The sequence below is a fragment of the Cetorhinus maximus genome, chromosome 3 (assembly GCF_964194155.1).
Source record: "Cetorhinus maximus chromosome 3, sCetMax3.hap1.1, whole genome shotgun sequence".
Taxonomy (NCBI): Eukaryota; Metazoa; Chordata; class Chondrichthyes; order Lamniformes; family Cetorhinidae; genus Cetorhinus; species Cetorhinus maximus.
In genome coordinates, this window is record NC_135881.1 from 63,308,468 (window position 1) to 63,330,132 (window position 21,665).

Consider the following 21,665-nt stretch of genomic DNA (forward strand, 5'->3'; position numbering starts at 1 on the left):
ACAAAAGAAGCTTCTTATCTAAATGGTGAGAGATTGCAGAGCTCTGAGATGCAGGGGGATTTGGATGTCCCAGTGCATGAATCACAAAAGGCTTGTAAGCAGGCACAGCAAATAATTGGGAAAGCTAATAGGATGTTATTGTTTTTTGTGAGGGGAATTGGTTACAAAAGTGGGGAGGTTATGTTTCAGTTGTACAGGGCACTGGTCAGACCACATTTGGAGTACTATGTACAGTACTGGTCTCCTTATTTAAGGAAATATCTAAATGTGTTAGAAGCAGTTCAGAGAAGGTTTACTAGAGTAATATCAGGAATAGGTGGGTAGTCTTTTGAGGAAAGGTTGAACAGGTTAGGCTTGTATTCACGAGTTGAAGAATAAGAGGTAACTTGATTGAAACCTTTAAGATTCTGAGGGGTCTTAACAGGGCAGTTGTGGAGAAGATGTTTCCTCTTGTGGGAGAATCTAGAACTAGGGGTCATCTGTTTAAAAATAAGGGGTTGCTCATTTAAGACAGATGAAATTTTTTTTGAGGGTCATTGAGTCTTTGGAGCTCTCTTCCTTAAAAGGCAATGGGAGCAGAGTCTTTGAATATTTTTAAGGCAGAGCTAGATGGTTTCTTGATTAATAAGTGGGTGAAAGGTTATTGGGTGTAGGCAGGAATGTGGAGTTAAGTTTACAGTCAGATCCGGCATGATCTTATCGAATGGTGGTGCAGGCTTGAGGGGCCTACTCCTCCTAATTATGTATCTTGTTTTTATATCAAATCTATTCCTAATAAACTAAGAACTGTGGGCGTATTCTGCTCTGCGACTTTTTATTGCATGTGTTCTCAGATGTTCCAAACATTAAGTATGTTTTGTCAGTCCAGGAGCTGAATATTGACAAAAGTTGAGACTTTATCACTTGAACAATCCCTTAGTGACAATACATAGTGTTAAAAGGCAAGAGCATTACAAATTCCCTGCACTACTGCCTGTTCAGTATAGGTATGCATTTAATTAAAATAAAAATATAGGAACAAAGTTCTCTTATGCAAATATACTAAAACATTAAGTGTCTCTAATTTTCAGGTGACACATCATGAGAGATGCAGCACTGTATGGGAAGAATACTGAATACATGTTGTTGGAATGAAAACATGTAAGGATGGGAGTTGCTTTTCTGAACTATTGCATTGTTTACCAAAATATATTTTGGCTAATTACTGATTTCCTTGGGTATAGTCAATGGAAATAAACTTAAGTGCTCAAACTATTGTGATCATGACTACTGATTTAAGTCCTGTTTGTCTAACAGAGTTGTATGAAGCACAAACCTTCTGTGGGTCTCTTGTTCCATAAAATATTTTTATACATTTGTTTCTGAAGATTTCTAACTTAAGGCGATACTCACTTGTGAAGTCTGTTTTGAACAGTTAGAAATGAGATGACGTTATTTATTGAATAGTCTAAAAGAAAATCATAGTTTTGCTGAGGGCATAGTTGGGAGTGAAATGCATTTATTTTTCTTTTTTAAAAAAAAATGTACCCTTGTATGTGTACAAATTAGATGAAATCTTTTGATTTGGCTTCCAGTCATTACTTCAGAGAAATTTTGAATCCTTTTGTGGAAAGATGTTTTATTTAACTCAAAATAATTTTCTGTAACAAACAACTAATGCGTTCCTTTTGTAGAATGCTAAAAAAATACAGAAAACCTCTGCATTTTGTTTGAATTTCCTGCTATTTCCAATTATTGATAATGTAAGAGCAACAGAGCTCTGCCAAATACTGCATTTCTTTCTTTGTGTGACAGTTACTACAGACGCTCCCTCCTTTTATACTGATACTTTGCATAACAGTTGATATTTTGTCTGAAGCTATGTAATGAGCAGTTAATGACAACAGAAATTATAAACTGTAGCTGCATCTTGAGTTATACTTTTAAAAACTCAATGGGAGCAGAAATGTATATAACAAATTTTTTAAATTGCTTAACCAGTTTGATTGCAGATTCAGACATGGCTGACTCTTCAACCTAATACTCAAAATATCAGGAAATCGGTTGTTTCTGATGTTGGATTTTTTTCCAAGTTGAACTCTTTTTTTTAAGAATCAGTGACACTTTCCATTTGTACTTGTTATGCTTCGTGACGGGCCAATTGCGTCAGAATGTTCTTGCGTATCAATTCATTATTCCCACACCCCATGGGGTGAAAGAGAGGTAATCAGTTATATTGATGGGCTAACTGGAACAATATGAAATCATAGTCTGTGACAATTCTGGACAACAAGAACAAGGAAATGCATAGTCATCCAGCTAACTCTGGGGAGAAAGTCTAGCAGAGTGAAGGGAAACTCGCCTGTCACCAACTTGAAATTTGGCAGAAAGGTTCACCAGGAGAAAATTAGACAAGCTTTCTAATAAAATTCTAACAGGAACAGAGGTTGCATGGTGTACTTTTATTATTTTCTCCCTATCTACAAGACTTCTGTACTATGTTGAATCAAGGTACTCTGTGCTGATTTACTCTACGTTCATTTGCTTCTGTAAAATAAAACAGCTTGACTCTAATGTGCAAAGGACATGTTAGCCAATTCCGATTACAAAGGAGTCTTAACAGTGCTATTGTATATTTTGTGATTGGGCACTACGGGTGCTCAAACTATTTATTTGGAGTGATTTAAGAGCTGCTGTGCTCAGACTATCTAAGGCAGATCTAAAACTTGTAACAATTTTAGTTTCCTTTTGTGGGTATTTTATGAAGTTAATTCTTAGTGGAGTTTCATTGTCGCAAATTCACGAACCATCACAATGTTACTTCAAATTTAAACAAAAATTAGGACCAGAGCCCCAAGCATGCAGTCTCCAGCCACCAGATACCTACCTAACAGCTGATTGTGGTTGTGGATTCCAGTATTAGATACTAGATGGTACTCTACTATATACAGGGTCACCTGACCTGTGGATGGAAGGTCAGAAAGCACATGTTGCAGGCTGTCTTGATAAAGTTTAGACACTGTAGATACGTGTTAATGTTAGGAAAATGTCTTATTAATTAAGTTAGTTCAGCTACAATGTCGACGGCCTGTATGCATTATTTAAAAAAAAAAGAATTGAGACAATACCCACTCCCGCTAGTCCCACATCCAGTCAGGTTAACAACTGACCAGACTCTCCAGAAATCCATTCAAATAATGATGTACCTTTTGAGATCGACAGGACTTCCACGTCCCTGATTTTGCTGGATTTGCCTCCCTGCTACCAGACTCCAGGGCAACCTTCCCCCTCTTGCTTTATATGTTAAAAAATGAGACTTTTATGTGGGGATTTGTGGGCGCCACTGCATTGAAATGTTAAAATACCAATATGAAACCTATTTTGCTCCCCCTAAGTAATTTTTTGCAATCAATTATAAAAACAAATCGTTGTTTGAACTGTACAAACCCTTTATAAATATCTGTTCCCTTTATAAATATCTGCAAAGATTAATGGAAGTGGTTCTCCTGTGCATCACAAAATGCCTAATAGAATTTGATTGCACTTTATCCTTTTCCATAGCTAACCTAAACCTCATGTACTATGATCATTGACACTTGATCCACTTGTCTGACCTCATTTCCCAGAACCAGATCCAGCAATCCCACCTTCCTCATTGGGCTGGAAACATACTGATCTCAAATTCTCCTGAACACACTTGAGAGGCTATTTCCCCCTCTCTGCCCTTTACACTAATATCATCCCAGTCTATATTAGATAATCACAGTCCCCCATCATGACTACTGCATAGTGTCTGCACCTTTGTGATTTCCTTGCAAATTTGTTTCTTTATTTCCAACCTATAGAGTACACCCAGTAATGTAATGAAAACTCTATTGTTTCTTAACTCTAACTCTAAACAGATTCCTAAGGAATCCCCTTTCTCAATAATTAATACATGACACCTCCTTTCTTTTGAGGTACAAGACAGTGTTGCTGTACTGATGGATGACTGTACTTTTGGAGGTGTCGTTTTTTGGCTAAGCAGTGAAACAGAAACCCAGTAGTCCTTTTGGGCAAAAAAAAACTCTCATGGCATTATTTGAAGAGTCGGGATGTTTTCCTATGTCCTGGTCAACGCTTAATCCCCCAACCACAATTTTAAAAAAAGATAATCTGTTCATTTATCTGATTGCTGTTTGTGGGACTCTGCTGTGTACAGTTCTGCTACCTGTGTTTCTCTACATAACAAAAGTGATTACACTTAGAAAGCACTTCATTGATTGAGAAGAGATTTGGGATCACAGAATCACAGTGCAGAAGCGGCCCTTCAGCCCATCGAGTCTGCATCGACACGTGAGAAACACCTGACTTACCTACCTAATCCCATTTACCAGCACTTGGCCCATAGCCTTGAATGTTATGACGTGCCAAGTGCTCATCCAGGTACTTCTTAAAGGATGTGAGGCAACCCGCCTCCACCACCCTCCCAGGCAGTGCATTCCAGACCATCACCACCCTCTGGGTAAAAAAGTTTTTCCTCACATCCCCCCTAAACCTCCTGCCCCTCACCTTGAACTTATGCCCCCCCTGTGACTGACCCTTCAACTAAGGGGAACAGCTGCTCCCTATCCACCCTGTCCATGCCCCTCTTAATCTTGTACACCTTCACCCCTCAGTCTTCTCTGCTCCAACGAAAACAACCCAAGTCTATCCAACCTCTCTTCATAACTTAAATGTTTCATCCCTGGCAACTTCCTGGTGAATCTCCTCTGCACCGCCTCCAGTGCAATCACATCCTTCCTATAATGTGGCGACCAGAACTGCACACAGTATTCCAGCTGTGGCCTCACCAAGGTTCTATACAACTCCAACATGACCTCCCTACTTTTGTAATCTGTGTCTTGATTGATAAAGGCAAGTGTCCCAAATGCCTTTTTCACCACCCCACTAACATACCCCTCCGCCTTCAGAGATCTATGGACACGCACGCCAAGGTCCCTTTGTTCCTCAGAACTTCCTAGTGCCATGCTGTTCATTGAATACTTCCTTGTCAAATTACTCCTTCCAAAGTGTATCACCTCACACTTTTCAGGGTTAAATTCCATCTGCCACTTATCTGCCCATTTGACCATCCCATCTATATCTTCGTGTAGCCCAAGACACTCAACCTCACCGTTAACCTCCCGGCCAATCTTTGTGTCATCCGCAAACTTACTAATCCTACCCCTCACATAGTCATCTATGTCGTTTATATAAATAACAAATAATAGGGGACCCAGCAGAGATCCCTGTGCTACACCACTGGTCACTGGCTTCCAGTCACTAAAGCATCCTTCTGTCATCACCCTCTGCCTCCTACAACTAAGCCAATTTTGAATCCACCTTATCAAATTACCCTGTATCCCATGTGCATTTGCTTTCTTTATAAGTCTCCCATGTGGGACCTTGTCAAAAGCTTTGTTGAAATCCATATAAACTACATCAGCTGCACTACCCTCATCTACACACCTGGTCACCTCAAAAAATTCAATCAGATTTGTTAGGCATGACCTCCCTCTGACAAAGCCATGATGACTATCCCTGATCAAACTATGCCTCTCCACATTGAAGATAGATACTCCCCTTCAGAACTTTCTCCAATAGTTTCCCTACCACTGACGTGAGACTCACTGGCCTGTAGTTACCTGGCTTATCTCTACAACCCTTCTTAAATAGCGGAACCACATTAGCTACTCTTCAGTCCTCTAGCACCTCCCCCGTGGCCAGAGAGGAATTAAAAATTTGGGTCAGAGCCCCTGCGATCTCCTCCCTTGCCTCCCTGAGCAGTCTGGACCACAAATTATCTGGACCTGGAGATTTGTCCACTTTTAAGCCTGCCAACACCTCCAATACCGTGTCACTCCCTGGATCAATTTGCTTAAGAACCTCGCAGTCTCTCTCCCCGAGTTCTATACCTTCACCCTCATTCTCTTGGGTGAAGACAGATGTGAAGTATTCATTCAACACTCTGGCGATGTCCTCTGGCTCCACCCATAGAATGCCCCTTGGTCCCTTATGGGTCCTACTCTTTCCCTGGTTATCCTCTTCCCATTGATATACTTATAGAATATCTTGGGATTTTCCCTACTTTTCCCGTCCAGAGTTTTCTCATACCCCCTCTTTGCTCTCCTAATTACTTTCTTAAGCTCCACCCTGCACTGTCTGTACTCCACTAATGCCGCTGCTGATTTGCTTCCCTTGAATCTGCTAAAAACCTCTCTTTTCCTTCTCATCGTAACCTGAATATCTCTGGTCATCCATGGTTCTCTGGGCTTGTTACTCCTTCCTATCACCCTAGAAGGAACACGTTGAGCCTGTACCCTCCCCATTTCATTTTTGAACACCCCGCAATGTTTCTCTGTAGATTTCCCCACAATTAACTGTTCCCAGTCTACCTTGGCCAGATCATGTCTTATTTTACTGAAATCCACTCTCCCCTAATCCAAAACATTTTTTTGCAACTTGTCGATTTCTTTGTCCAAACTTAAATTGTACCATGTTGTGGTCGCTATCACTTAAATGCTTGCCCACCACCACCTCAGCCACCTGTCCGGCTTCATTCCCCAGAATTAGGTCCAGTAATGCTCCGTCCCTTGTTGGACCCTCTACATATTGATCTAAAAAATTCTCCTGTACACATTTCAAGAAATCCACTCCATCCAAGCCCTTAACATTATGCCTATACCAATTAATGTTGGGAAAGTTGAAATCACCTAATATAATTACCCTATTGTTATTGTTTTTACACACCTCCACAAATTATGCACATATTTGCTCCTCAATTTCCCACTGGCTACCTGGGGGTCTATAATAAACACCTAATAATGTGGTTGCCCCTTTTTTATTCCTAAGCTCTACCCACAAAGCTTCATTCAATGCCCCCTCCAAGATATCATCTCTCCTTACTGCAGTAATGGACTCCTTAACTAATAATGCAACGCCTCCTCCTCTTTTACCCCCTCCCCTGTCTCGCCTGAATATTCTGTATTCTGGAATGTTGAGCTGCCAATCCTACCCTTCCCTCAACCATGTCTCAGTGATGGCTACTATATCACAATTCCACATGTCAATCCTCACCCTTAACTCATCCGTTTTACCTGTAATACTCCTGGCATTAAAGTAGAGGCCATCCAGCCCTGCCTTACTCCCTTGAAACTTAATGAAGCTGTACTCCCTCTGACTTGATTGTTTTACTGTATTATGGTTTGTCCCTATTCTGCTAACATTCTGTGTCCCCTCCCCCTGCCGAATTAGTTTAAACTCCTCCCAACAGCACTAGCAAACACGCCCGCAAGGATGTTAGTCCTACTCTGGTTCAGCTGTAGACCGTCCCACTTGTACACATCCCACCTTCCCCAGTGATCCAGGAATATAAAACCCTCCCTCCTGCACCAACTCTTAAGCCATGTATTCATCTGTGCTATTCTCCTATTTCTGAGCTCGCTAGCACGTGGCACTGGGAGTAATCCAGAGATTACAACCCGAGAGGTCTTACTTTTTAGTGTACTGCCTAACTCCCTGAATTCTTGATGCAAGACCTCATCCCTCTTTCTACCTATGTCATTGGTACCAACATGTACCATGACCTCTGCCTTATTACCCTCCCCCTTAAGGATGTCAAAGTTGTGAAAAGTGCTGTGTGAATGCAAATTCCCTTGTTTCTTTCTTGAGCCATTAGCAAAGCTGTAGCTATCTATTTTGTCACGGACAGCATTTGTGTTCCTTTTTATTGCCCAGGATCTATGTTTGAGTGCAAAAGGTGTGTGCTTTTTTTTTTAATCCTCAGTGATTGTCCCAATTTAAATAATGCGAGCATAAAAATTTTTTAAAGAAAAAGATTACTTACTATCACACATACTTTCCCCAGAGGTTTAAAATGTGATGTCTCTCTCACTTGACTCTCTCTCGCTGTCTCACACACAGATCAAATATGAATGAAGGTAAAACAATACAATTATAATTTATGATTCAGTCTTTTAGTGGCAGGCATGCAGTTTCTTAGATAAGTTGATACTTTAGTTGAAGCGAAAGTCTTGTAAAGCAGATGATTCTCCATACGATGTGAGCCACTTTGTAGTTGAATTTTTCAGGGGTTTGGTTCTGTAGGGAATTCTAAGTTGAAGTAGGTTGGGAGCGGGGAGCCCTCCCTTTCAAGGTATTTCTTAGATGACGCACAGCTGGTTTGATGACTTTCTGATGGGACACACCAGTTTCATGCTGTTAATTAAAAGCAGATGCCAATATGGCTTCCTCACCAAGTGATTTTTCCAAGTTCAAAGTCGTTTTTCCAAAAAGGTGTGGTGCATTTAATGCACACCCTGTGTTATTTGACACCTTGAAATTCAGCCAGTCTAGTTTGGATGAGGGACCATCATACAATGGAACATCGATGGGATGCTTTCACATTTGTCTAACACGCCTCTTTGCTTCTGGAGAGAAAATGGTTTAACATTTCGAGTCAAATATGACTCCTCTTCAGACTCTTCTTTCCTTGCTCTTATCTTTACTATGAAAGAGAAGGAAAATTAATAGCAAAGGGTTACACTTGAAATGTGACTATCAGTCCTTTCACAGATGCTGATTGACCTACTGAGTGTTTCCAGCATTTGCAGTTTATAAAATTATTTTTATGGCTATAATTAAATTTAGTCTACATGAATTATTTGCCAGAATTTAGTTTATTCCAGCATTTTACAACATTTTAACTTCCCAGTAAGAACAAATCATAGCAGAAGATCAGACAGTGTCTGGTCAAGGCAGTAGATCACAAACAGGTTCCATATAAACAGTACATTTATTGGTTAACCATTTAGTTTCTAAGGCATTAAAATGCATAGGCATGAAATTTTCAGTTGTAATTATGGCAAAACTCTTCCGGCTTTCACTGTCATTACTGTGTAAAACAGGCAGTGACTTTTCGCATCTGCACACAGTTAAATGTGGAAATTCAGAAGTTGCTGCTATTCCACAGGATGCGCTGCTGCGACCTTCACCACAGATGGAATCAACACCGAATCAGAGATTTGGTGTGAACTTCAACTTTTTGTGCACTATTACAGTAGATTTAAACAATTTATTATCAAATATGTAATCAATTATGATCAACTGCAACCAGCATGATGGGCACGTTGAGTTTAATTAAGGTATAAGATAGAATACAACACAGCAAAAGCATACAACCGTGTCAAATAGTAAGTATCAGCCCATGTTGGGCAGAATGGCTGGTATGCATGAACAGCTTTCTTTTTTTTCTCTCTTCAGGGTGCCACAACTTCACAACTTCTCAAATTACCCAAGAGTGTTGGCATAGATTTACCTTTAAGAGCTTCTCTCTATCACCTACTACAGTGGTTTCCTTCAAAAGCCTGTCTTTTATGCTCTTTTTTCAGAGGTGCATTTGGGTGTTATATTGATAGGGCCTTATTGTTTTGTAATGCCTTTTTTAAAATAAACTGTCCCAGGGTGCATTGAGTTCTTTGTTTAAACCATGGAATAAAAGCCCATTCTGTGTTAGCTCCCATCTTCCAAGAGCTGTGTCATCTTTGATTGGACCTTGATCAACCAGGCCATTACATCTTCGCTTATTGCATCCTATGCTGTCCCCCATGATCAGTCCACAACTCCAGTGAAGCATCCCATCTCCGCCTTTCAAACTTTCAGGTGCTTCTTTATGAGTATTTGCCTGTTATCAGTTGTTTATGCTCAAGAGCTGTTTATAATGCCTATCCAGCCTAACCACTCTAATTCCTTATTAGACTATTTAAACGTAGAGTAATTTGCTAAAGTAATTTCTATTCTAACATACCCATACAAGTCATTAATTTTTAATGCTTTTCTTGCTGTAAAAACAAAATATTAAGCCTTATTGAATCAGGAGTAACGGAGTTTTTAGTGACATGCTAAATCATAGTTACTGAACAACTTCTCTGGACTGAAAATGGAATTTTACAGGGTATGAAGTCTCATTTTCCTTGAGCATTTGAAAATTGCATGATATTGAAATATTTCTTATTTAGAAAAAAATGTTTTCAGCTTCTACTTTAACCCGCATGTATGTATCAATCTTTATTTCACTTTCTGCACAATGTTTTAAAATGTGAATTATAATCCATACTGCTTATTTCCTGCTTTGTTGATTGTGAGAATTTTTCAATCTGATTGGCTGATCAGGCTGACTGCACTGTTGCTGGATGCTACAGATGGCACTATATTCAAAATCACATCAAGACTGAGAACAAACAATTTAGAGCCTGCTAAACCTTTGAGGGCACCTTTTTTTCTCTAAGATCAGCAAGTGCTTTGCTGCTGCTGACTGCAGGATCTGGCCAGCATGTTGCATTGACTTCCCTGTGAATCTGATTTTTGTTCGTTCTGTTTGTTTGTGTGCTTCCTTTCAGTACCAGTTATAGTCAATGTGCTAATGAGAATCTCACGGCAATGCTTTTTTTGCCTAAGTTAGATCTCGGCTTTTATTTAACAGAATGATGTGCCACCTCAATGCAGGCAATCTTGATGAAAAAAAAATGGCAATATGATGTTCTTATCAGATACATTAATGATGCACATAAAGCCTGTGTGAAGTTATGGTGATGCTGTTTAAAATGTTAAGAGCCCAAACAATGCCTTAAAATTATGGCTTCTGAAGGTAATCATAAATGCCATGACTGTGTAATTCACTGACCTCCCAAGTAAATAAATAAAAGCTCAAATATTTCAATAACAATCCTTCAACGGTGTTCTGTATGTTAAAGTAATGCATGTCGTGAACTTGAAACTGATGGTCAACTACATTTGTATACAGGGTTCAAAATACATGGGGGCAGCAGGTGAATTTGCCCCTGAAAGCCCCATAAAAGCACTAAAAAATTAAATCATTGGTGACCAATGAGAGAGAAGTCCACAGTCGCTGGGTCAACATCCTGGAACTCCCTCCCCAACAGCATTCTGGATGTACAGGGACTGCAGTGGTTCAAGAAGGCAGCTCACCACCACCACCCCACGGACAATAGGGGATGGGCAATAAAAAACAAAAACAGAATTACCTGGAAAAACTCAGCAGGTCTGGCAGCATCGGTGGAGAAGAAAAGAGTTGACGTTTCGAGTCCACATGACCCTTCAACAGAACTGAGTATAGTTAGGAGAGGGGTGAAATATAAGCTGGTTTAAGGTGGGTGGGTGGGGGGAGAGGACAATAAATAAATAAGATGGGCAATAAATGCTGGCCTAGCCAGTGGTGCCTATATCCCATGAATGAATTTAAAAAAGAGACCAGTGAGAGAGTGAGTATGTGAAAATGACAGAATCTGAGGAGCTGCTCCTCCAATCACGGGCTGTTTCTTTTCCACATTTGCTGCTAGTGGGATACATTTTAGCCTACCAGCATCAAATGTGGGAGAGAACTGGCCTGTGATTCGGGGAGCAGTAGGAAGGTGAATGGAGGAGTCTGGGAGTGCAGGGGAGGTGGGGGGTAGATGCAGTGGGGGTTAGGGGAGAGCTAGGGAGGGACCAACAAAGGAATATTCTCTAATTAGGAGTCAGTCCCTGATATAATGGATTCCTTGCAATTGCCTGTGGAGTCTCTAACTTAAAGCTGTGTAAGTTCAGGAACTACTATATGGGGGAAAAAATGTGGATGCTATTATAATGAACACTTAATTTGGATAATTCCATAGTGAACAGTTTTATTTCATAAAGATTTGCATTTGTGTTATCTTACCTCCAAGCTTTACATACTGTGAATTACTTGAGGTGCAGTGACTGTGTGAGAGAAAAACATGCAACCATTTTATGTATGCTAAGATCCCAAACAGTAATGAATGACTTGCATTTTTATACTGCTTTTTATGCTCTTAAGACACCCCAATGTGCTTTGAAGTTAGTGAAATACTTTGGAGGGATTGTCACTGTTGTATTGAAGGAAATGTAACTAGGTTAATGATCAATTAATTTATGGGGGTCTTGGACAAGGGAACATGATCTAAAAATTGGAACTGGATCTTTTAGGAGTGAAATTAGGAAACACTTCTACACACAAAGGGTGAATGAAGAGCTCTCTTCTGCAAACAGCAATATCAGTGCTAGATCGATTATTAAATTTAAATCTGAGATTGAGTTCTGAGATGCAGTTTAAAAAAAAAAAGGCAGTAAATACCTGGTTAAAATCTTGCATTTTGATGACACAAAGTTGCATTAGCATGTTTAGGATGATGGCTTTTGTGTAGAAATGTGTCAGCTTTTGCTTGCTTATGCCTATGGTTTTCTTGTACCAATTTAAATACTGTGGTGTCCAGGAAATTAATGCTTTCCTTGTGTTTTTTGGCTTTAAGTTTAATGGAGGGGTGATGATTATTGAGGATATTGATGAATTCTTCCCATTCTGCCTTGGAGTTCAAATACCCCATATGTCAACATGAATGCAGAAGGTAATGTTACCATTTGACTGCATCACACATTAAAGGAGTTGATGGGAATGGAAAAGGATCCTCTGAAAAACAAAAAGTAGCTCCTGAAAATCAAAAAAAACAGTCCTTGGGAGGAGATGTGGGGATTAATATTTTGACTCCTATTTACATACCTTATATCTCTTGGTAGGCTCTTAAAGCTACATGTTGCTGGCATTTTGTCAAAATTGTGTGCATCCACAATATTCATATACTTGAATCTAATTACCATGTTTTTTTATATAGATATAGCTATTTTAAAAATCGATAATTAAACAAAACATCCTTTTTAACAATAAGTTATGTTTGCTTGCACTTGGAAGTGTAACATGAAGGGACTGTTACCTCTGGTGTCCTCCAAGGCCCCCTTCTAGTTCTCATCTACATGGTGCCCCTCAGTGACATCATCTGAAGGCATGGCATTAGTTTTCACATGTAGGCTGATGACATCCAGTTCTACCTCACCATCACCACCTCTCTCAACTCCTTCGCTGTTGCTAAATTGTCAGATTGCTTATCTGACAGCCATAACTGTTGGGAAGACTGAAGTCATTGTTTTTGGTTCCTGCTCCAATCCGTTCCCTAGCTACTGACTCGATCCATGTGCCTGGCAATTGTCTGAGAATAAGCCAGACTTTTTGCCACCTAGCTGTTACATTTTGATTGTGAGATAAGCTTCTGACCTCGATGATTGGGATGCTGGAAGATTTGGGCCAATATCTCCAAACTGCAATGTGATGAATAGTCGTTTAATCTGTTTTTGGCAGTGATTCATAGAGGCATGCTTTCCAGGCTGCTGGGAAATCTTTGTTTTTTGTTTTGTGTTTTAGGATTTTTTAAATGTACATCAGAGCAGGAAGATGGAACCTTGGATTAACCTTTTCTTCCTAATAAAAACCTTCAATAGTACAATGACTCTTCAGTACTGCTCTGGGGCCTGGGTTATGAGCTCTGGTTGCTGAACTCGCACTACCTTCTAATTCAGGATCAAAATTGTACCAAATTAGCTGAACTGACATAGTAGGCAGGAGCTTCAGGAGCCAGATGTCGGGGCTAAATGGGAGTCCCAAGCCTGCACTTGGCTGGAACCACACTAGGGCAACCATTTTCCAGAAGGTGGCCTTCAAATTTGCTGCCTCTGAGCTTGGGGTCCTATGAAGAATGATGGGTGGGCTCCTGATCACCGGGCTAGCAGCTCTGAAGCCCCACCATGAGAGGTGGGTGCTGCTGAGGCAGGTAGAAATTGTGTGGACACCTCAAAATGGAGGTGCATTCGGAGGGGTGAAAAGAATATTTTGAGTGGTGAAGGCAGCAGGCCACTTGGACTGAAGGGGTTAGATCATTGGAGCAGTGGGAACTGGCTTTTCTGCCAGTAGCTTCCTCTTTGGGGGACAGGGCCTCTGGCTCTCTTGCTCCTCACTGCACTGCCAGAGTAAGGTAGCCTCCATGAAATGATGGGGGGCTGCAAAATCACCCTTAATTGGGGTCGTAACTATTTAAATTGACTGCCTACCTCTGTGCAGCAGGCATTTGATCCCCCTCCCAAGCCACCCCTGGGAATCTTTCCTGGTCAGAATATTTGTGGGAGCCATCCTGACGAGGTGGCTCTTGTTTTCCCTGCTCATTTATTCCTCACCCACTCCACTTCCATCCCCACAAGGCTGGGAAAATTCTGCCCATTGTTTAATATTAGTCACAATCCATTTGGCCTACATTCCTTTGCAACAATGAGTGGCATTCTATAATCAATTCTTTGTCTTAGCTAAATGAGGATGATCTAATCCGTTTCCTCATTGTAATCTTGAATTCCCATGGCCTTAATATACTGTGTCCTTGGGGGCAGAGGTCTTCCCAACAAACTGCATCCTTCATGGTGTAGAATAATACAGAATAAGTCCAAACACCAAATCTAAATAATGCACTGTTAAGCCTTGGTATTTCTGGAGTAGGTAAACTAAACAGTAGAAGGCAAAAGAATATTTAGTATTTTCATAATCCATCTCAAAGGACCTTAAAATGTGATTGTGTCTTATCCGCTTGCACTTTTTTTGTATGCATTCTCAATATTATCTTCTGACTATAAACAATATGTACAGGCCAGCCTCTGCTGTCCTATAAGTAAGATAAGCTAGTTGTCCACCTAGTGGACAGAAAAGATGCTAGTCTATGTCGTTCGATAGTCACTAATGAAATAGTCACCTCTTTAACATATATCTTGGTAGTACTGGAAGCAGCAGCACTATTTTATGCACTTTACAGTCCTACCACTGAAGTTGGCAGTGTTGTAAATAAAGCAATAGTTACACAATGGGTGCCATTGTACCAAAGTCCTCCTTTTAAAGCTTTAAAAAAGTAAAGAATTATTGTAACGATTAAATTGTCACTTGGTAATAGAGAACTAGAATATTGCTGAAAAAAGAGACATGCTGTCGAAGCTCTTCATCTTGTACTTGACATGCAAAAATGTTGCATTTCAAAGGGAATAACAATTTATGCTGCATGAGAAAAGGGTGCTGATGGGTTGGCAAGTCAATTCTGGTTGAGGTATTGCCATGGAGAATGCAGCAGGGAGCTATTCTTTTGTTTCATTAAAAAAATGGTGCAGTGACTTAATGTGTTCCTTTTTGTCTGAGATTCATTGTGAGCCTGACTGATGATCTTAATATACTGTGTCCTGTGTGATGATTGGTTGTTAGTGTTAATTCTAGGCATACTCAGGATTGTTCAGCAAGTGCTGACCAATTGTGCAATCACATCTAATGTTAGACATTATGTTCTGAATTTTGCAAGCATGGGATTGTTGAGTACAGTCAGTACTCTTCCTATTGCGAACAGTCAATGGGATGTGCTATTTGATATGGGCTGCCAGTTGTTGAGACATATTGCACTAGCACTGAAATTCGTATACACATTATCCATTTGTGTGGAAGGCAGCCTTTTTGGCTTGATGGTAGCACCCTGTTAGTGGAAAATACCACTCATGTTGCTTACGCATCATTGCAGTGTGAAACGGCTAGTTTTACCTGTTGCTCATTTCTGCGATAAGTTACCCTTCCAGGGGTTTGAAAGTAGCAACCTTGAGTGTATGCGATACACAGTGCATGGTATTTTTCTATGCCTTGACCAATCGGAGCTGACTGGCCAACCAATCGGCACCTTTTCCTTATGCAGCGTAAATTGTTGCTCCCTTTTGAAATTTGGCATTTTTGCATCTGTCCTGATGAGTGCAAGGCGAAAAGCTTTGACAGGATGTCTCCTTTTTCCGCAAACTATTAAATTAGAATAAAGTACTTAGAGCAAATTCCTCCCAAAATTTGGAAGAACTGTGACTGTACATGGTATAATAATTGTGCTAACATCCTCAGGCTTACACATTCAGCTGAGCAGCACCTATTTTGAGTGTCAACTGATGTGGGCAGAAAGTGTATGCATATTTCTACCTGGAAGTGTGCGCTTCCCACCATATTGGACAAGGTGGATGCAATGATGGCAAGAACACATGGTGGGAACATTAAAGGGTAGAATTTGTTTAAATGAGGGTCTTAGCTGTGCAGAATTGGTTTTTGATTTATATGCTCGAATTGCCATGTGCTGAACTTGCACAGCACACCTAGCTGTGGATGGCCCCATTCTTACCTGAATGTGGAGCTGAGAGGAACAGCAAGGCTGCTTTAAATTCCACATGATTCAATTGTTTTAAATTTTGCCAATTTAAGTTCTAACTAAGAATGCAGAAGCAAGGAATGACCTTATGAGATGAAGATACCAAACTAATTGAATTAGAAGAACTTCCTTAGCTTATAAATGTTTTGGGATAGACAGACTCTAGCTACACTGAACACTTGGGACAGGATTTTGGTTCCCAGATCTCAATCCTATTGTTGGGATGAAATGCAGAATGAGAATCCAGATGCCAGCAATGGGAGCTTGAAGGAGGTTTTAGAGGAGGTGGCCATTTAAGTGGCTACCTCCAGAGCCCCAGTCCAATTATGGGCAGTGGGCAGGCTCTTAAGTCTGGAGGGCCATGGAAGATTGGCAGTCCCACATCAGGGGTGTGTGCTACTGAAGTTGATTGACCATTGTGAAAAATGCCCCAAGACAGAGGTGCCTTCTGAAAACTTTTCAATATTTAAAAATAAAATGTGGCCACAGCTGCCAGGCCAGTTTTGTGGAGGGGAAGCCTCACCACAGGATGGCCTGCAGCTGTAGTTGTGGACCTCTGGCAATGGTGGTTGTGGGTGGGGAGAGGGGAATTAAAGGAGGCATCGCTAGTCCTGCGGTCTGCTGCCAGGAGGACTCCTTTTAACCATCTGACAGTCTTTGGCCCGAGTCTCAAGCTGCCTCCACACCTCTATGAACATTCAGCCCATTAGTGTCAGGTTTAATGCTGCTACATAGGTTCTAGTTTTGGGAGGAAATTGGGTATAATGTTTTTGAAATTCCTAGCCTTATGTTCTAAAGCAAATTGGTCATTGAAATGTAGAAATTTCCTGGTTACTGTATTACCCAATGGCAATTGCTTTCTTTACTTCATGAAGCGCAAATTCGCAACCACTCCACATTGATTTTTTTTCCAAAATTCATTCATGGAATATGGGTGCCACTGGCTAGACCAGGATTTATTGCCCATGAGAAGGTGGTAGTGAGCTGTTGACTTGAACAGCTGCAGTCCATGTGATATAGGTACATCCACAGTGCTGTTAGGGAGGGAGTTCCAGGAATTCGACCCAGTGGCAGTGAAGGGGTGGTAATATATTTCCAAATCTGGATGGTGAGTGGCTTACAGGGGAACTTCAAGCAGGTTGTGGTATTCCTATCTATCTGCTGCCCTTGTCCTTCTAGATGGTAGTGGTTGTGGGTTTGGAAGGTGCTGCCTAAGGAGGCTTGGTGAGTTCCTGCAGTGTATCCTGTAGATGGTACACATTGCTGCTACTGTGCGTTGGTGGTAGAGGGAGTGAATGAATGTTTGATTGTGGATGAGATGCCAATCGAGCAGGCTACTTTGCCCTGGATTGTGTCAAGCTTCTTCAGTGTTGTTGGAGCTGCATTCATCCAAGCAAGTGGAGAGTATTCCATCACAATCCTGACCTGTGCCTTGTAGATGGTGGATAGGCTTTGGCAGACAGGAGGTGAGTTACTTGCTGCAGGATTCCTAGCCTCTGACCTCTTGTAGCCATAGTATTTATGTGGCTTGTCCAGTTAAGTGTCAGGTCAGTGGTAAGCCCAGGATGTTAGTGGGATTTCAGCAATGGTAATGCCATTGAATGTCAAGGGGAGATCGCTCCCCTTGCTGGAGATGATGATTGCCTGGCATTTGTGTGGTGCAAATGTTACTTGCTACTTGTCAGCTTAAGCCTGGATGTTGTCCAGGTCTTGCTGCGTTTGGACCTGGACTGCTTCCGTATCTGAGTTGCAAATGGCGCTGAACATTGTGCAATCATCAGCGAACATCCCCACTTCTGACCCTATGATGGAAGGAAGATAATTGATGAAGCAGCTGAAGATGGTTGGGCCTAGGATATTACTCACAGGAATACCTTCAGTGAAGCCCTGGATGATTGACCTCCAACAACCAAAAATATCTTCCTTTTTGCTAGTCATGACTCCAACCAGTGGAGAGTTTTCCCCCTGATTCCCACTGACTCCGTTTTGCTAGGGCTCCTTCATGCTACACCGTCAAGGGCAGTCACTTTCGCCTCACCTCGAGTTCACCTCTTTTGTCCATGTTTTAACCAAGGTTATAATGAAGTCAGGTGCTGAGTGACCCTGCTGGAACCCAAACTGAGCGTCACTGAGCAGGTTATTGCTAAGCAAGTACTGCTTGATAGCATTGTTGACCCTTTTCATCACCTTCTTTACTGATGGTCGAGAGTAGACTGATAGGAGGTAATTGCCTGGGTTGGATTTGCCCTTTTTATGCACAGGACAATTTTCCATATAGCTGGGTAGATGCCAGAGTTGTAGTTGTACTGGAATAGCTTGGCTAGGGATGCAGCAAGTTCTGGAACACAAGTCTTCAGTACTGTTGCTGCATTATTGTCACGGCCCATAGTCTTTGCAGTATCTAGTGCCTTCAGCCATTCATTAATATCATGTGGAGTGAATTGAGTTGGCTGCAGACTGACACCAGTGAGGCCGGCGACCTCTGGAGAAGGCCAAGATGGATAATTCACTCGGCACTTCTGGCTGAAGGTTAGGGCAAAGGGTAAGGCTGAAGTATTTGCAACAATGTTCTGGGCTTTCCCACCATTGAGGATGGGGATATTTGTGGAGCAGCCTCCTCCAATGAGTTGTTTAATTGTCATCCTCCATTCACGACTGGATGTGGCAGGACTACAGAGCTTAGATTTGATCTGTTGGTTGTGGAATTGCTTGGCTCTGTCTAACATTTGCATGCCAAACAGCATAAGCAGCAAGTACCCTGTATTGTAGCTTCACCAGGATGACAGCTCATTTTTAAGTATACTCGTTTGACCGATGCAGTTGGTAAAGCTGAGTTATTTAAAATTCCCAGAGGGAAACTTTAAACAACTGTCATAACCAATAATTTTAAGTGTTATGTTTGAGATGCAACTCTAAATTCAGGAATCAGACCACCAATTCTCGAGGCTTTACATTAAATTAATAAAATGTTTCATTTAGTTTACACAGGTTAAAATATATAGACATGACTACAAATTACTACTATCATAACTTGTAACAAATTCCCAAACTAATTTCCATTAAGGCAACAGCAACCCATAGACTTAACCAGACACCAGGCAAAGCATTTTCACCTTACGAGCCAGCTGCCTTTTGATCTTGCAGTGCCTCTGCTCTGCACACCCAAAACGGTTGTCTTGTTATACCTACCACTGCCCATTGAATGTAAATTCTCCTTGCATCAACAACCTCTGAACTAAACCTCTAACAATAAAACCTCTTTCATAGTACCAATTTTATTAGTAATATAAACATATTGCTTGGTAGCTGCTAGACAGGTGTCCGTTTTCACCCTACTTCTTGAATGCTTTATTCAAAAAATGCAAATGCACTCTACCTCTCTGTTTACATCCCAAACCAGTACATTATCAAAGCCCCCAGACTAGCTGACTTTAATCCAATTAAGACACACCCACAGATTAAACCTCTATTTTAAAAGAAAAATATTTTCCAATAATATTATATACATTAATAGCTTCATGACAGCTTGATGCTGCTCTTAGCATGCTCTCTTGCACTCTTCATTGAATCAGGGTTGATCTCCTGGCTTGGTGGTAATGGTAAAGTGAGGCATATGCCAGGTCATGAGGCTACAGATTGTGGTTGAGTATAATTCTGCTGCTGATGCCCCACAGTGCCTCATGGATGCCCAGTCTTGAGTTGCTAGATCTGTTTGAAATCTGAGGTCAGGTATGTTTTTCCCTCTTGTTGGTTCCCTCACCACCTGTTGAAGACCTAGTCTAGCAGTTATGCCCTTTAGGACTCTGCCAGCTTGGTCAGTAGTGGTGCTACCAAGCTACTCTTGGTGATGGACATTGAAGTCACCCACTGAAAGTACATTCTGCACCCTTGCCACCCACTGTGCTCCCTCCAAGTGATGTTCAACATGGAGTACTGATTCCTCAGCTGAGAGGGGTCAGTACATGGAAATCGGCAGGAGGTCTCCCTGCCCATGTTTGACCTGGTGCCATGAGACTTCATGGGGTCCGAAGTCGATGTTGAGGACTCCCAGGGTAACTCCCTTCCAACTGTATACTACTGTGCCACCACCTCTGCTGGGTTGGCCCTGCCAGTGGGATAGGACATAGCCAATGATGGTGGTGTCTGGGACATTATCTGTAAGGTATGAGGATGACTATCAGGCTGTTGTTTGACTAATCTGTGAGACAGCTCTCCCAATATTGGCACAAGCCCCCAGATATTAGCAAGGAGGACTTTGCAAGGTTGATGAGGCTGAGTTTGTTGTTGTCGTTTCCAGTGCCTACTTTGATGCTGGGTGGTCCATCCGGTTTCACTTCTTGTTGACTTTTTTTTAGTGGCTCGACAGCTGAGTGGCTTGCTAGGCCATTTCACCAGGCCATTTCAGAGGGCATGTAAGAGCCAACCACATTGCTATGGGTCTGGAGCCTCATGTAGACCAGGTAAGGATGGCAGATTTCCTTCCCTAAAAGACATTGGTGAACCAGATGGTTTTTTATGACATCAACATGATTTCATGGTCATGATTAGACATTTAATCCCATATCTTTTATTGATTTCAAATTCAAGCCCGGGTCTCCACAGTATTACCCTAGGTCTGTGGATTACTTGTCTAGTGACAATACACCACCACCTTCCGTTGCAAAGTTTCATTTATACCTGGATGATTTGGAGTAAAGATTTTAAATTGGTACCTCTGATAAAGTTGAGATTAAATTTAATTATGCACTAAAGCACATTTACTAGCTTCAAGAGCTGCTTTCAATAATTTGCCATCAGGTGAACTTGGGGAGTATTGCTCACCGTGGCCTTATTTTACTCCACACCCAAGTACCTTTACTTCAATCTATCATTCACGTAGATAGGGTGATAATGAGTTGTACCACAGGTGTAAGAAGTATCATTCATGGCTTTTCTCTAAAGGCTTATCCAAGTAATATAGTCTTTCACTCTGAACCAAAATTACTTGTGTCAAATTCTTTGTGTAAAAATCAGTTTTGAGAGATTGCCGATGTTTTAGAGGCCAAAGATCTGGAGGAGTACCAGTAGCCTGTCTGGAAAAATAACAGGTGAAAAATGTATCCTTTTATCTGAAACATGTGGCCGATTGTGATGTGGTTTGATTGCAAGAGGCGTGCTTGGATGTTTTTGAGTTTGATTATAATATTGTTTAAAATTATAAGTTAACAAGTATTTACAAATCAAATAGTCCATTCATCCTAACATGCTCTACATGAGATCCTCCACCCTTCTTCATCTTATTGCCCAAGGAAATGAATTATTTATTATTACTGCTGTAAGTTGATTGTTCTATAAATGAATATTATTCAGTTGTCCATCTGTTCTTTTTGTAGATGCAGAAAGAAATACCTCAGTAATAAGATAGGGAATCAACCATAAATCATGTAGAGCATTGTATGTAAATGAGGAAGTTTAAAGGACTAGTGTCCTTGAGTTGTAAATACTTTGATGTATAATTTTGAACAATATTATTTCAAACCCAGAATATAACATTTGTGTTTTGTCAATAAGATTTGAAGAAAA

At 41.0% G+C, this 21,665-nt stretch overlaps 1 protein-coding gene across 5 annotated transcripts in view; it reads left to right on the forward strand.

The window, feature by feature from the left end:
- cdk14 (cyclin dependent kinase 14) overlaps window positions 1-21,665 on the forward strand; it is a 726,725-nt gene that overhangs the window by 53,112 nt on the left and 651,948 nt on the right. Inside the window, exon 3 of one of the 5 annotated variants that reach the window (XM_078538471.1) lies at window positions 1,071-1,140. The exons of the other annotated variants lie outside the window; for them this stretch is intronic. The gene's annotated coding sequence lies outside the window, so the exon portion shown is untranslated. The remainder of the gene's footprint in view (window positions 1-1,070; window positions 1,141-21,665) is intronic. 5 annotated transcript variants of the gene reach the window in all.